The sequence below is a fragment of the Strigops habroptila genome, chromosome 5, assembly GCF_004027225.2.
Source record: "Strigops habroptila isolate Jane chromosome 5, bStrHab1.2.pri, whole genome shotgun sequence".
Taxonomy (NCBI): domain Eukaryota; kingdom Metazoa; phylum Chordata; class Aves; order Psittaciformes; family Psittacidae; genus Strigops; species Strigops habroptila.
The window spans coordinates 14,170,769-14,185,445 of NC_044281.2; the positions used below are offsets into that span (position 1 = coordinate 14,170,769).

General features: G+C 41.6%; 1 protein-coding gene across 1 annotated transcript in view; it reads right to left on the reverse strand.

Moving 5' to 3' along the window:
* PARD3B (par-3 family cell polarity regulator beta) overlaps nt 1-14,677 on the reverse strand; it is a 416,125-nt gene that overhangs the window by 107,834 nt on the left and 293,614 nt on the right. The window lies entirely within an intron of this gene.

Below are 14,677 nucleotides of genomic sequence, written 5' to 3' on the forward strand. Positions count from 1 at the left end.
ATCTACTGAACCAATGGAATAACTCTCATCAGCTACTATATACAGACAGACAACAGAAGGCAGCTATGAAGAGTCATCATCCTTCATGCTTCAAGGAACTTATTTTTGAGAAACATGCTGAGGTAGTCTGAGTGTTGGAGATAGCATTCAGGAAGAGGGGTCACCACTACTATTATCTGATCAGGAAAATGATGGTGTTGAATGGCAGCTATGTATCTATTTCCATGAAATGATTCTTCAATCATCTGATGACTGTGTTGCTAGTCTTCAGTCACCAGTACAAGAATTCTGCATTCCACATCACATGCATCAGGAAAGAAAAAACTGCTGTAATAGAGCACAGCTGTGATTTACAGCTTCATTAGAAGGAAAAAATTGATTTATAGTCTGTACAATACAACAAGCCCTGCCATCTTGTCCACCAGACTGTGGAATTACCCTCCACCCAAGTAAGGAATTATTCCCATAAATTCTTATTTTTCCCTACTTCATACAGCATCAGCCATTTCGCCCTCTTGGTTCCACCTTACAGGCAAGTAATTTCTGCTGAGGTGAATACTAATCCTGTCCCAGCCAGTGCATAGGAACAGCTATGCCTACTCTGCATGGAGTCTGCAAATGCCAACCTGCCAACCCCATGGGAACATGACAATCACACCTGTGGCATGGTAACTCCATACGCAAAGCAAAGGAAAAGGACCAGAGTATTAAGCCCTTGACACTGCTTTCTTAATTCCCATATCAAAGTCATCCATTTTCTCAGCTCCATGAAAAGAAAAGAGAGAAGCAGGCAGTTAGGCTAGCTACTAATTTTTCCAGGAATGCTATTCCCTGTCATGCAGGAAAACAACAAATGCAGTTTCTGACTGAACCTATTCATAGAATCATAGAATCATAGAATCGTAAGGGTTGGAAAGGACCTTAAGATCATCTAGTTCCAACCCCCCTGCCATGGGCAGGGACACCTTGCCCTAAACCATGTGGCTCAAGGCTCTGTCCAACCTGGCCTTGAACACCGCCAGGGATGGAGCATCCACAACCTCCCTGGGCAACCCATTCCAGTGCTTCACCACCCTCACTGTAAAGAACTTCTTCCTTATATCTAATCTAAACTTCCTCTGTTTAAGTTTGAAGCCATTACCCCTTGTCCTACTACTACAGTCCCTAAGGAAGAGTCCCTCCCCAGCATCCTTGTAGACCCCCTTCAGATACTGGAAGGCTGCTATGAGGTCACCACGCAGCCTTCTCTTCTCCAGGCTGAACAGCCCCAACTTTCTCAGCCTGTCTTCATATGGGAGGTGCTCCAGCCCTCTTATCATCCTCGTGGCCCTCCTCTGGACTCGCTCCAACAGCTCCATGTCCTTTTTATGTTGAGGACACCAGAACTGTACGCAGTACTCCAAGTGGGGTCTCACAAGAGCAGAGTAGAGGGGCAGGATCACCTCCTTCGACCTGCTGGTCACGCTTCTTTTGATGCAGCCCAGGATACGGTTGGCTTTCTGGGCTGCAAGCGCACACTGCCGGCTCATGTTAAGCTTCTCGTCAACCAACACCCCCAAGTCCTTTTCTGCAGGGCTGCTCTGAATCTCTTCTCTGCCCAGCCTGTAGCAGTGCCTGGGGTTGCCCCGACCCAGGTGTAGGACCTTGCACTTGCCTTGGTTAAACTTCATAAGGTTGGCATTGGCCCACCTCACAAGCGTGTCAAGGTCCCTCTGGATGGCATCCCTTCCCTCCAGCGTATCAACCGAACCACACAGCTTGGTGTCGTCGGCAAACTTGCTGAGGGCGCACTCAATCCCACTGTCCATGTCACCGACAAAGATGTTGAACAGGACCGGTCCCAACACCGATCCCTGAGGAACACCACTCGTTACAGGTTTCCAACTGGACATCGAGCCATTTACCACAACTCTTTGCGTGCGGCCATCGAGCCAGTTTTTTATCCACCGAGTGGTCCATCTATCAAATTGATGTCTCTCCAATTTAGAGACAAGGATGTCATGTGGGACAGTGTCGAATGCTTTGCACAAGTCCAGGTAGATGACATCAACTGCTCTGCCGCTGTCCATCAGTTCCGTGGCTCCATCATAGAAGGCCACCAAATTGGTCAGGCAGGATTTCCTCTAAGGTTCAGTCAGTAAGACAAAGTAGGAGGCACAGACTCCCTGTGCAGTCTGTGGATGTTGCCAGCTGCCCCTCCAGAACTACCTGCTGACTTTGTGGTTTTCTCAGGTGTGGGTTTGGAAATTCTGCAGTCAAGTGAGAGTCAGCATGCCCTGGTGTCCCACCTGCACCTCCAGCCCTCTGCAGGTAACCGAGAGCCACCTGAAGGTGGGACAGGGAAAAGACCAACTGAAAGCTAAAAGATAGCTCTTTGGGTGCCAAACTTGTCAAGAACAGGCTGATGAGTTTTTTCTTTTCTATTTCAGGCTTTCTCCTCATCTGTTGTGTGTCTCTTTCCCCTATTACTAGCCACATGACCCTAGAATTCACTGAAGTATCAGCTACATGTTATGTATGTCTGTATTATGCATGTTTATAACGGGAAAGACTTTTCATTTTTCTCATCTCGTAACTCTCATGCTATTTTGTGCTTTTCTTAGCATTTCAGCTACCAAGGCACTATATGAGAATCTCCAGTCATGCTACAAAACTTTCCATAGCCCTCTTGGCTATGGAAAAACAACGTGCAACTGTGACATTATCAGAACTGCAGATACGAAACTCATGGAGCAAATTACATACATGACATTTGCAAAAAAACCCTGAAAACCTGCTACATTTGCACCAGAGCCATGATACGCTGAGGTGTCAGACTTGCTAATCATCTCACCACTGCAGTATTCACCTTCTTAACCAAACCACATGCCTTCCTCTCCTTACATGCTGCAGTGGGGATTTGTTTGGGCTTATCTGACTTTCATGAAGTCAAACTGCTTACTGCAGGTTCCAGTGAGATCTCCAGGAAAAACATGGCCCTCAAAAAATAGCAGGAATACAGAGGACTCCACGATGTTTCAGTTGAGACAAGCAGCTCCATTCTCCGTGGCAATGTAGTGATTCTTTAACGACCAATTAATGTTGAGCATATATCATCATATCGACTCTCCAAATGAAGAAACTGAGGCATGAAGGGTAAAAATTTCCTGCATAGTTTGAAAGGTCCTGTTCTCTTTCTCTGATCACTTCAGTGCTATGATTACATTATCACTGCATATCTACTTGCCTCATTTTCCAGGCAGTTTGCTATGATGCTTTTTCCCCTTGACTATTTCCCCACCATCTCCTTTAAGTTGTCTCCTCATTCATTTCTTCCTCCTCTCCTAACACACTCTCCCCCTCCTTGCTCCATACTCCTTTCGTATGCTCTGCTGCTGCACCGCTACAGAAATACCTCTTCCTGGGTATTTCTGCTGGAGACTGCACAAAAGGAATGTGGCTTGGGAACCAGCACTCTTGCCTCGAGATGCTATGCAGAAATACGCAGTAGAGACATGCAGAGATCTCTACAGCTGCTGAGCTACCAAAACCAGCCTCCGCTCTCAGCAGGATGCATCGGCCTGTATTTGAGCTCTGCGCTGCTCAGAGTGCTTGAGAAACTGAACTAAGAGACAGTACACGGTGAAGAGACTCTTTCGAAGGGAGACTTCGGGAGAGACATGGTTCTTGAACAGGAAAGGGAGGTTGTAAAGGCAAAGACAAAGCCTAGGATGACTTGTTTTTCCCAACAAACTTCTAAGGTTAAAGCATCACAAATTCAACTTCTGCACCTGTACTACAGCTGACATATTTACAAAGCAGTAACATTCAAAACATTGCCAAAGTAAGAGTTGAGTTATATGTAAAGTATTTTGAAAGATGTGTTTCTACATAATAAATAAGAGATGGTTTTGCATTTTTAAACCATCAAAATCAGTCCTTCAGATAAATAATACCTTCCTTCCCTGGCCTTGGCTATTGTACATTACTAATTAGACACAGCAGTTTGTGGTTAACATCCTTCCCTACAGATTTATTATTAGCTTGTATATTGTTTTCAGTAGAATTGTGCTAATGGTAAGGTCTGCTGGAGGCCAACTGCATGAAGCCACGGGGAGGAGAAATCTGTTTGCCTGTCAAAACAGTGGCTATCAATTAGAACTGTAAATGTGATTCCTTTAAGTGTCTTGGATGGTAGCAGAGATTTCCAGTGATGGATTAGGGAGCTGAATCACTTTCATATTGTACTCAAGGAAGCTTTCAAGCAAACAGCTGTCCACATGAAACAAATTCACCACTATTTTTGAGCAAATCCGGAAGAAGCAACTTGACCTGCCAAAATTCCCTCTGTTATTCTTCCAGAATCCCAGCTATAGGGCATTTTATGTGGCATGCTGACAAAACTGGTACTAGATTATTCTGTGATTTTCTTAGGAAAACTTGGCTTAAGATAGTTATAGCAACAGGAGAAAAAAAAATGAAGTTGCTGAAAGACATGATGCATCAAAAAAGAACTAGTGAGACGATGCAATTCCACTGTTCACTGATTCGGGATGCAGCCCTGGCACACAGAAAGCAATTTCCCCTTTGATACAAGCACCCAGCTCTCATTAGCATCAGTAAGAGTTGTGTGGACATACTGATGGGAATATATTCCCCATATTTTGCAGGAAATTAACACCACTCACTCGGGGACTGAAGGAGGCACTGTCTGTCACTCAGGCAGCCTCTCTGCCAGTTAATTAAGCAAAAACCTCTGCCACAAATCTCAAGAGGAAGCTCTTCCCTGTTCTTCCTGGAAGAGCAAAACTGACACAAAGCAAAATGTCAGGAGCAGGAGCTGGGAAGTGGCGATGTTGAGGGCAGATGAACTTTAGCCTGCCTTTGCTAGGATCTTTTACCACCAGGATTTGTGGGTTTTGTAAATAGCTATTAGAAATAAAATTGATTAGTTATAGCTGAGTTTAAGCTTTAAGAATGATTTAAGAAAGTATTTTCAACTCATATATTGTGGTTTTTGGTTACTGGTTATTTTCAGTAGAAGTAATCTAAGATGGCATGTATAAAAACAAGTCAGCAAGACTGCTAAACCCTCCAGGACTCTGCTGCTAATTTCATGCCAAGAAAGTGACTAACCAATACAAGAAAAAGTAAAAGACTCCACTATACTCACAAAATGTGGCTCTGGCAGCTGAAGGACAAGATTTCAGCATGAGGAAGATTTCACCCAGTTGCTACACGACAGACTCTCTCATCAGGCTAGGAGACTAGACTGAACATATTAGAAACCTTTCCTCAGTACCACTTTATAAATAAAGAATAAATATCAGAACTGACCGAAATTTTTAGCCAATTACATGAACTACACAGCTCTGTCATATCTGCTTTCGATAGTATTGCTCATGAACTATGTGCCAGAAACTTACTTTATAAGGTTTCAATGAAGACCTGGCAACCACTTCTGTTTCTTGAATCTTAAAAGCAGTAATTCTGGTGCAATCAGATAGAGAAATACATTTTACTGGATAAGGCCAGAGAAAATTGCCAGAATAGTGCTTCAAACCATGAAGTAATTTTATTTTACTGGCTATTACAACCACATAGCTTAAAGTTGCACAAACAACATAAACAGCCCAGATTCCCAAACTTTTTCCTCCTTACATATTTCTTGCCTTTCACAATTGACTCCCTACCACAGATATTTATGCACTACATTTAGAAGAATTATCTGGTATTGGTGTTCATATTGCCAGCCTGTTAATTTTCATGTGACAACGCAGGGGAAAATCTCTCCACTTTCTTGTACAGCAATGCTTTGCTCATCACACAAAGGCTTTGATTTCTCTTCCCACTACCCCCAGAGCTCCATGTCCTAAGGTTATATTCACTTATTCAACTATTTGCAATACTAAGCCACTGGCACTAATTTTACCTAGTGACCAAAATGAGCACAGATATCTTACGAATTCTGCATGTTACCATCTCAGCATAAAAAAGTTAGTCTGAAAAGGAACTTAATTATGGGGGTGATAAAACAAATGCTAAATTCAAAGCCCACAGCAGCATAGAAGGCTGAAGAACACAGATGAAGACTGTCACTCATTTCATTAAAACTTCTGCCACAGGAGCTGGCAGGAGAAAACAGTACCACTGCATGAATAAAAACTAAATGGTGTTGATAAAAAACTACTCCAGGGTGTGCAGTCAGTCAATTAACTCTTTTTTTTGTTTCCAAACTGTGCCTGATTCAATCACAGTTTTTCCTGAATGTATTAGGTATTAGCCATCATCCATTAAATAATTTGTAGGGAAAAAAACCCTGGCTCACAGGCTATCCCATGAACTGAACACAATCATTATTCATTACAAAGAACATTCTGCTTATTTGTCATTAACTGCAACTGATCTCACATATTGTTTCTATTTCTTAACTTGATAACTCATTGTTTAAAAACTACCTTCACAAGCAGAGGGGAGGAGAAGCCACTCTGCACTTCTTGAAAAACATGTTTTGGCCACAGGCCCAAAAATTTACTGCATAAAAAACCCCCACAGCTGTATGAACACAAACTTCACCACACAAGTGCTCACAGTTGATGAATTACATTTAGCTGAAAGTATTTCATCTGTAAAACAAACTAGAGACCTGACTGTGAAACAACTTAAGCATCTGCATTTCAATTTCTCTGGCTGTATCCTTGGTCTTGTATCATGGGAAAGAGTGGAAAGAATGCCTAATTTATCAACTATATACCACTTATTATTTGATCTTTTTATACCACTACTACTTTCAATTTATTAGATAGAACATTTAGAACAGATTTTTTGTCATGATAATTGAGTTGTCTCTGAACTCTTGTGTTATTGTTGTGCATCTAGACAATGGGACCAAAGATGTACATAGTTCTAGATGAAGCTGCATTATTGATTTACAGTGCCATGATGCTGTTATTTGGTCATGGTCTTATAACTAAAAAGCCTAGTTGCCTGGCTTCAATTTTGCTTTTCTTCTCATGTGGGTAAATGAAACCCTTTTACCCCATTCCCTCTGGTCACAAAATTTCCTGCCATCTTCTGCCTCACTTGTACATAGCTATTCACTTGTACCACGGTCTCTTTTCCAGCTGCTGCTGCTGAATACATGAGTATCACTACAAATATAGTCCACTGATCCTTGGAAAAAAGAAATAACAGGATATGAGAATGTAAAGCAAAAATCATGGTCAAATCCAAGGTCCAATTTCAATAACTGGAAAGCTGTACACCTGGAAAAAGCATTCCCAAAGTCCCCGCAATAGCTGGAATTAAGAACTACATCTTTCGTGCTATTAGACATACTTCCTCTAGCAATTACTTGGCATATTCTCTAAATAAGCAGAGTAGTGAAAACCAGTTAATGCCCCAGTGCCGCTATTGGAAATCTTTAACAAAAATCACTAGCATTTAGCAGACTCGTTGAAATTTAGTTCCAGAGGACAGAGAGAATTTTGTCTCTTATAATGTGGCTAATACTGTTTGAAACTGAAATGAAAAGGGAAAGGTAAAGAAATGGAGATACCTAATGGTTCTCATCTTGCTCAAGAAATATGCAGAAGGTGGAATGGAGTCTGAGAAGCAGAATGCCTGCAAAGGGAAGAAAGTAGACAATAGATTTAACCGCACTAAGGTGCAAAATATTTGCTTTTTGTTGATTTGAATAAAAAAGAACTCAGATTTATTTAGGCTTATGGAAAAAAAGACAACATAAATATACATATGGGATGAACAAACACCAAATATCTGTTTGACTTCTGCTGCGGAGGAAGATTGCTAGGGAAGAGAAATCACTAGAATTGAGCTAAATGTCCAATATCACTAACGTCTGTGCATTAAGTATCTTCATCTGCAAGTTAATTTTTTTTCTGTTAGCTACACTTCTTAAAAGCCTCTTTAGTGGACACCACATTCCAGTTCGTCTTATCAGCACAACTAGTCAAAAAAAAAGAGAATACACCGAGGCTTGAACAACACCCCACCCGGGAAATTTCTTCTCCTCTTTCCAGTAGTTACTGTCCTGAATTTGAGCATTGCCTAGGAGACAAAGCACAGGCTTTCCATGTCCTTGTGATTCCAATCACAGCACGTGCTAAGGAATGGTCATTTCCCTGAGGTAGAAGCAACAGAGAAAGGTCTATTTCATTCTAACCCATCTTTTTAATTCCCCCAGTAGATGCAGTGTTTACCATTTTACAGAACAGCTGCTCCAACCAAATGCAAACACTGTGTATGTCTTGTGGTATTCAAGCTATTGTGCCCGAGAAACTCCGTGTCTCCTTTCAACAAGATATTTCTCAGATGCATTGTCTTCCCAAATAGCAAACACATAGAGAAAACTGGTTGAAAATAATCTCATTGCAACTTTATCAAGACATGGAGAAGTCTTTCTAAAAGGAAATCCATTGAGATAAATCAGGAAAGGCTTCTCTTATCATCATTAAATAATAACTTAAGCACAGGATTAAACTTAGCCAGATCATTTATGCTATTAATGACCTAATTTTTTAACCCATCTTTATCATATCTCCTGAAATAAAGCAAGCTCTTAGTAGACCCCTTCTCTCCTGAATCATAGCCCTTTGCAAGAAACTGACACAGTCCTCCTTTTCTGAACCTTATACCTAACCCCAAATCAGGACTGCAAAATAACTCAGCAACCCATATTCACAAGATGTCTAAAGTCCTACTTAAATTCCTTTGCTTACTATCCTTAACCATTAGCCTCTGGGCCCTTCGATAGCCAGCAAGCAGTGCTGTTCTCTGAGCTCTCCCTTTCAGATTCAAACCATAATCTAATATTAAAATTCTCTCACCTAAACCTTTGCCATGTCTAAGCCATGTCACTGCAACGCATTCTTGTCCTTGCACAGCATCTATAACAGTCAGCTGGCATACAGTTTGCTCACCCCTATTCTCACATGTACCCTTCAGGCCACTGGCAACTGTTTCAGGCTGGAATCATGGCTGTCCAACTAGAACGCTCTTCACTTCATACGTGTTCATCACGCTAAGAACAGCTGGGATCCTCCACTTTGGGACTGACTGGAACATTTTCTTACTTGAGGACCAACATCTGTGAAACGCACTGAACTTGGAGAACTATCAGACCCAGAGTTGAGTTACGTTCAGAAAAGAGTATTTTCTTCAACATTTGCCTTTGCATTTTTGTGTACGTGGTAGGAGATAGAGAGGGGAGAGAAAAGGGAGCTGATGCAGATTGATATTACAGTCAGAAAGCACATGATAACAACTATAAAGAGGTTCAAAGCTTTGTAAAATTTCTAAGACGAACTGTATAACAAGGTAAGTGCTTTAAAACAGCACTAATTTTAAAAGTGCAAGCTCCTTATTTCCTGGAAAGTCATCAAACACTAAGACAGAAAAGAAGGATGAACTCAGTGGGTAACTCACTGTTGAATAAGAACCAGTCTGGCTTCTCTCAGGAATTCACCATCATGTAAACTGTGTGATCTCACTCTGCCAACAGACCAAAAGTTTAATCCTCGTGAATAAGTTACTGTATCAATTTCTATGACTCTCTGAAGCTCACTAAAGCCTGCAAAACTAGGAAAAACCAATACTTTCAACAGGCTTTTGCTACCAGTGTGAAACATGCTCTTCCCCGCAATCCTTCTTAATTTTGCTTGTATAGGGTGATTCCCAAATGCACAAAGTTTGGCCTCCCCAAAGCTGCAAAAGTTCTCCCCTGCTGCCCTACATGCCTCTTAAGCTTTTGCACCAAAGCAAGAATGAATTTTCTCCTGCAAAGTCTTAGAAAAGCAATTATTAAGAAAACAGTGGCACTTCTGAACTGGAATGGATAAAACCCTATAGCAACAGATTCTTCTGCACTTGGGAAGAAGCCTCATCAGCAAAGCAGCAAAAAAGACAAGAACCGATGGCAGAAACATATTTAGCTGCCTGGATTCTCACAGTTGTGATTCTGACTTCCTCCTGTTTCTACCCATCATCCTCTCCCAGAACAAATTAAAAACAAAAAGAAAACTCAGCACTGTTGCTTGCACAACAAGGTTCAGCTAGCTCCCTCACCATGAGAAGAATGTGACAGCCCACAGGGTTAGGAGAGGCAAGCCTAGAGCTCTGTATAAATCAGTATTTGAACAAGTGAAACTAAGATCAGAATAAACAAGACTATTCTGATCTACTATTAATTGTACAGTAGAGGTTGTTTTGTGCAATGAGCAAATTGTGCATGCCAAAGTTGAAAAGTGAATATAATATAGTCATAACCTTTTTGTTCCCACTTACTTTTACTTCATGAAATCCTTAGAACTTCTCATCTGAACTCTTAAATAAAACCCCAACCACACATGCAAGACCATATCTTGTACATTAACACATTGAAAAAAGGATGCTGCAAGGCTGCTGCCCAGGTTTCTTTTCAGCAACCCTCTCCTAGGCAGAATGTGTTCACAGTGGAAACACAGTGGAATCACTCCACTTATATGCAATGCCAAAATTGTCCCTATACAAATCTAGAAGTTCATAATGATCTGTCTGATAATGAAGCAGGGCAGGCAGACTTGACTATGTTCTATAAATCTAGCTAGTATTTTCTCCTGTTACTAACTCACTGATGGTGTAGATTTTTCAAGAGCTGCAGAGAATCAGCTGCAGTTGGATAAAGGGGATCAGCAGTAGCCACTGCTGGGGATCTCTGTACCAGTGCTGTCCTAGGAACATATTCCTTGCAGCTACCTCAGATATCACTGCGCTTTGCCACTGCCACAGTTGCAAAAAAACCCCAAACCCATCCAGATCTTCCATTACTATAATCCCAGTATCTTCCCTTTACATCTCAGCTCTGCAGCCAGTAACACTTGCGAGTTCCTCTAATTATTATTGAAGCTTGCATCAAGTACTTGACCTTCCCCTCAAAGGATTCAAATGACCACCTGCCTGACACATACATCAAGCCATTCTGCACAGCTTCAGCCAAAACATGGCTCAGCACTCCAGAAATCGGGACTAGCACAGTAGCACTTGCATGAGCAAGCACAGGAGAGCATGGCTGCCAGCCAAGCACACACAGTGTGGCTACAGCCAGTGACCAGCTCTATCAGCTCCAACCAACAGCAGTGCATATACAGGCACCTCAAACCAAGCAGGACCCACACAGCCCAGCTGCAAATGCATCCCTCTCAAATCCGTTCTGAATTAAAACCAAACCAACTAGCCCAAAGCAGGCTCTGGAGAGAATACAAGTTATCAAGTGTCAGAAACAAAACAGCTATCTTTCAAAACACCATTATTATCTCTCGGTTAGTTAGCCCTGCCTAGTATCAAGTACACAGGGAAGGATGGTAAAGGGTGGTTTATTAAAGAGTTAGTCACTTCTGCCTGTCTAATGAAGAGTCAGTTAGTGACTACTCAAATTATAATCTCCCCTGACCTTCACAGATGCAGAACACCATAAGGCAACAGAAGCAGGAGGAATGGGAAGTGAGCCGTGGTGTTCCCCATGGCTGGGAGCTGCTCGCTGGCTAGAGGTGCTGCAGGAAGTACCTCCTGACCTTTTCCCAGCCAGGCTCCCACCACCACAGCACAGGGCAGCCAGCTGTCTGGGAACCAGGGTCCTCTGTGGGGAGGATCTGGCACTTTTCTCAGGTACCTATGTAAATGTTTGCCTACTTAGCTATATTTAAATATGCACATAATCATACCCACAGGTAAATACCCCCCTTTTTGCAATACACACTTACTTAAAGATATACATACTTAAATGAGACTCCTGAGTAAGAGACTAACTTCTGTCTTTCTCTCATCAATGTGCGCCCAACCCAATTCCTGAAAATACAAATAGGAATTTGTAAATCATCTTCACTGAGCATCAGAAATGCCCCCCAGCTCCCCCCTGTACAGACACTATCAAAATTCTCTAACGGCTTTATACTTCCTGAAGCCAGATATTACAATGATTAGTTCAGACAAGGGAATATCAGGACACAGAGGTCTTGTGAGAAGAGAGGTCTGGGAACTTCAAGTTAGTGAGAGAGAGATTTCCTCCTGTGCTCCTTTCAGCACGTACTTTTTCATCAGATAAACATAAATAAGTAGTATGGCAGTTGTTTAGTGAGCAGCTTAGGGACATATTGTTCCCACTGTCCTAATTTTCCTGACACAATTGGTAAATTTAGACATCTAATTAACAATCTGTGCCATTTATCACGTTACTCGTTGCTGTTTTTTTTTAAGGCCATCAATTAAGCTTTTCATACCTTAGACATATTCTCCATCTCCACACTGAGTCCTAGTCCTCTCAGAGAATGATTATTAATGCCTCTAACACTTTCCCATTCTGTTTATATGGGTTTTACACAGCCCCCGGGAGATGAACTACGGTCATCTCTAAAGATAGTTTCAAAGTAATACTGTAAAACCTGCATGTGTGGGATGGAGCAGACTAAGCAGGAGAAAGAATGGAAGAATTTACAGTTCATCTCTAAAAAGTCAGCTGGGTTACACTGTCATCCGGTAAGAGCCATATTATAAAACATCTGTATATTTGTTGAGATTCTCATAATCACAGCTCTTACTTTGTAGGCCTTGCTGTTCTAGGTTTATAAAATGCACATTTTTACCTTTGCTTATTTATCCTCTTTTGTGCTAGTAGCTCTTACCTCTATATATGTAAAAAAGTAAGATTTTCCAGAGTGAAATATTTAGACACTATTTGATTTCAAGTCCCTTTCATCACTGAAGGAGCAAAGAAAAGTAAAAGTATTCAAGTAAGAAGGAAGATGTTTCACATGTTTATTGCCAACATGAAGATACAAAAGCAGCTTGTAATCTATGACAGATAACACAAGTTTTGTTTGCAAAGCAGAATCTTTGACCAGACCAATGCTGCAGGCCTGCACTACTGTGAATCCTCTTTAACGAGCAGTGCATTTATTATCAGTTCTTTACCAAAGAATAACAATCATGTAGCATATAGTAGTATACCCTCTCACTTGCTCTCCTCACAAAGATAGGGAAAAATCGGTCTTACACTTTATGCTTAGCTAAATAAGTACAGCTAAATGTGCATCTACAACAAATTTCTATAATGATATTCCAGTCTGAGAAAGGTAGATGCAGGATGAAAAAGTCCCAGGAGAAAATTAGGTTCTCTTCACCCCTGTTGTTTCCCTTCTAGTTTTATGCGGGGCTCCTGGACCATCCAGATAATTGCCAAATTACTACTACCAGAAGCAGGCAAAGGAAGACAAAACTCTGCAGAAGTACCTATTCCTACCTGCTTAGATGAGACACAATGCATTTCTTTTTCTGTCAGTAGTAGCAATCCAACTAAAACTGCAAAGGTAATTACCTTCAGGGTCATGCCTCAACCACATGAAACTTGTTTACAGAGATGCAAGACACTAAAAATCAAAAATGCTTGCAATGATCGTACACTGGGCAAAGATATGCTTTAAGTGATCAGTTTTTATGGTGTGGTTGGTTATTGCTTGGCAACTTTCATGATGAAGGTAAGATAGGGTATGCAGCCCCACATAAAACTAGAGGGAAAAAAGATTCTAACAAAGTTTTGTAAGAGAATAAACACCTTGTAGTGAAAAATCCTGGCTGACATCAATCTAACATCAATAAGAAAGGCCTCCTCTATGCCTCTCAGGAGCTCACCCGACTTCCTGTGAAGAAGCCTGACCTTACTATCTGTAGCTCCAGGGCAGCCCAGCATTTCTGCTCTCCTGGGTCCCGGAGCCTTGGAAGTAGCCATCCAGAGCAGCCCCTGAGCAGTCTGCTTGGGGAGCTGCCCAAGGGAGCTGGGAGGAAACCCAACAATCCTCCTTTCACTCTGCTCCACTGCTAGCAGCACTGCTGTTTCTCTGCAGGAGCTGCAGCCTGCTGGCACAAGCCAGGGCTCCCAGGTTCCTTACCTCCGCAGCAGCTGACCACTTGGAGTACTCTGGGCTCTCTAGAAAACAATCTCAGTGTCAAGACTGGGTGTTCAGGGAAACTAAACTGAGCTTTCAAAAAAACCACTAATGCTTTTGAGTACCTTCCTCATCCCTCCCTGAAATACCTTTAGTTGGGTTCCAATTCTTGTATCCTGCCTGAAGATGAAATGAAGGCCTCTTGAACATAATTTAGTAATAATAAACCAGGCAACACAGGAGTTTTAAGGCTTTCTGCTTCAATTCTTTTGGTAGCTTTTTCATGCCATGAACAGATTTCTTACAGGAAAAGCAGTAACCCCAGTTTGCTCGAACTGAGTCGCGTGCATGCTTGAAAAACATTCTGGCTAATATGAAGAAATTGCAGCATTTCCTATCAAGATATTCACATCAGAGATCATCATGGAACTCCAGAAATTCAGGTCACAGGAAGGTTATTTTTCTGAAAGGGATAAAATATTAGGATTCGAAATTTAAAAAAGCATCTTACAAATTTAAGGACAAGGTTGTGACCAGTGGCTAGTGAAAATCTACAAAATGTCTGTGAATAGAATAATTATTACTGGTTTCCAAGGTGAGAGCTAGCACCTTTGACTGAAGAGTAACAACTAACTTGGGTTAGCAGAAACCTTGATTGAAACCATTGTGTTTCACTCACTCTCTGTGGTTGATCATGCCTAGGGAGACTTCCTTCATTATATAAAGCGTGTAGGAGATAAATGGAACAAAAATCTCTAGGA